The sequence below is a fragment of the Sinocyclocheilus grahami genome, unplaced genomic scaffold, assembly GCF_001515645.1.
Source record: "Sinocyclocheilus grahami isolate Dianchi unplaced genomic scaffold, SAMN03320097.WGS_v1.1 scaffold1239.1, whole genome shotgun sequence".
In the NCBI taxonomy this organism is placed as follows: domain Eukaryota; kingdom Metazoa; phylum Chordata; class Actinopteri; order Cypriniformes; family Cyprinidae; genus Sinocyclocheilus; species Sinocyclocheilus grahami.
The window spans coordinates 145,287-148,389 of NW_015506418.1; positions in this window are offsets into that span (position 1 = coordinate 145,287).

Here is a 3,103-nt window from a genome sequence, read left to right on the forward strand (position 1 = left end):
TCCCTCCCGCACTCGCACGCACACACACAGACACACACACAGACACACGCACACACACTCACTCGCTCTCACACTCACTCACTCACACACACACACACACACACACACACACTCACACACACACGCACTCACTCTCACACTCACACACACGCACTCACTCTCACACTCACTCACTCACTCACACACACACTCACTCACTCTCACACTCACTCACTCACACACACACACACGCACTCACACACACTCACTCGCACGCACGCACTCACTCACTCACTCACACACTCTCACTCACACACACACTCTCACACACATTTATTCAGTTTTCGTTGATATACAATCTGAAAGCTGAATGAATAAGCTCTCCATTGATGTATGGTTTGTTAGGATAGGACAATATTTGGTCGAGATACAACTATTTGAAAATCTGGAATCTGAGGGTGCAAAAAAATCTAAATATTGAGAAAATCATCTTTAAAGTTGTCCAAATGAAGTTCTTAGCAATGCATATTACTAATCAAACATTAAGTTTTGATATATTTACAGTAGGACATTTACAAAATATCTTCATGGAACATGATCTTTACTTAATATCCTAATGATTTTTGGCATCTATATTTTTGGCATATATAAAAATCTATAATTGTGACCCATACAATGTATTGTTGGCTATTGCTACAAATATCCCCCAGCGACTTAACACTGCTTCTGTGCTGCAGGGACACATATGTGCTGTACATGCTGATTCTTCAATAAGAGTTTCATAAACACAAGAGCAAATCAGTTTCAACAATGAGTCTGTTCACTGTATTTTCCAATTGTGTAACCATACATACACCAAAAAATTAAATGTTCTGTTCTTGCAAGGAATAAAGGGACACAGTTTGTAATTTATCACTATACATGTTCCAGACTGACTGGGGAATAATTCTAATTCTAATTACGCAGCGCCTGAAAATAGTCCCCAGCACGCTCCCTGTGCAAGCAGCTGGTCACGTTGGTTATGTTGACGGAAGTTAGCCCACTTTCAGGCGCTGCGTAATATCATTGCGCCTGCTGCACTCACGGTACGGCAGCAAAGTTCCTTGATTATTACGCCGGAATGAGAGTATAGTTCCTAGCCATATCGGCCGAGAAAATCACAACTTTTCATTTTCCGTTGGTCTTAGTACACGATGTAACTACAGAAGAGACCAGGTTTAAATAGGAAAAATATCGAAACTCTTTGGTCATTTTTGAGCGAGATGCTAACGGTCTAATCAGATTCAATGGTCTATGCTAAGCTAAGCTAAAAGTGCTACCGCCAGACCCGGAGATCGGCCGAATGGATTCGGAAACGGTAAAACTCAACTGTTTAACTCTAGAGGAGCTGGAAAATGAGCCTATTTTCAAAAATAGTGGAGTGTTCCTTTAAGGTGAGCACTATAAGGTTAGGTTTTAGGTTAGCACTGTTGCCTCCGCAAGAAAGTCCCGGGTTCGAGTCCCGGCTTTCTGTGTCTGCCTGAGTTTCCAATCCAAAGATGTGCAGCAGAGGTGAATGGGGAATGTTAAATCTGACCACAGCTCTAAATGAGTGTTAGTCTGTGATGGACTGGCCATTCGTCCAGGGTGTTTCCACTGCCTGTGGCCCGATAGACCCCACAGAGGACAATGGATGGATTTCTGTGTCAAGTCTCACATGTGTCCAGATTTCACTAACACTGGTGTTTTTACACACATACTGTACACAGTGTTACCCAACCAGTGAGTTGTGTGTGTGAGAGTGTGTGCACGTGAACGTGAGTGAGTGTGAGAGGGACCGTGTGAGAGTGAGTGAGAGAGAGAGAGAGAGAGAGAGAGAGAGAGAGAGAGAGTGAGTGAGTGAGAGAGTGTGTGTGTGAGTGAGTGAGTGAGTGAGTGAGAGAGTGTGTGTGTGAGTGAGTGAGTGAGTGAGTGAGCACTTCCTCTGGCCAAGGACACACACACACACACACACTCGGTGTCATTAAGGATGTCGTAACTGCAGCGACCATTGCAGGCATGATGAAACCGTGCAGGTGGCCGAGCGCAGTGCCAGCGAAGAGGGTGTGGTACCCACAATGCCCTCCTCCGAGGGAATTGGGGGGGGGGGGTTATCTCCGTGTCTCACACCAGCCGTCTGCCCCTCCCAGAGGCCTCGGTATCAGAGTGCAGAGAGACGGGAAACACTCGCTGCACAGATCCCTGAACTAGGTGTGTGCGTCCCGTCATGTGTGACACGCTGCGTTTGTGGCGTGTCATTCAACCGTGAATCACAGTGTTATGAAAGTTTCCCTTCCTGCACTGCGGCTCTCAGGAGTGTGTGTGTGTGTGTGTTTGACGGATGAGCTGAAATGGAGAGGATGATTTTCACTTTTTCTTTCTTCCCACCAGAGGACTGTTTCAGGAAGTCGGTTGGCTGGCGATGAGACAGCAGCAACTGTAGGCGCTTCCTGGACACCTGATACGATGAGAGAGACGAGAAGCAGTCAAACCCACAGCTGACCTCTGACCCCATACACTCCCGCTGCAGTGGGAAAAACAGCTCAACCAACATGGCTGAGCAGCATCACAGTTTTTCCATCCACTCGTATTCTCACGGCTCGGTCATGGATAAACTGCATCCGGCTACAGGACGGGCCTTTTTTAAACAAAATTATTTTCCTGTCCTAACACTCTCTGATGAAAAATCTTGGAAAATCCTAGTCACACAAGGACCAGAGGACATCCCATCTGCTCCGGCCAACTGGCCAAGGGACACAATAAGTGCAGAAGACATGTGGACCCTGGAGAACGAGTCGAGAACAGACACGGCCGCTGACTCTTCATGCAATAAAACAACAGTTTTACAGCATCAGTGGGGTCAGTGAGCATTTGACTTGGTTGAAGCAATGCTTACCCCCCAATAACTGATTGTACTAGTAAAACGAAACAGACAATAACATGGCATGTTTTGCACGACATTTATCATCCTCTGTGGGTCACTTACACACGTAATCCTCATCCATTGCTCTTCATTATGTTGCACCAGTGCTAAAAGCTTCCTACATTTATTAGGAAGTGAAAACGAGACAAAAATCTGAAACAATCATGTTTAATTTATTCACAC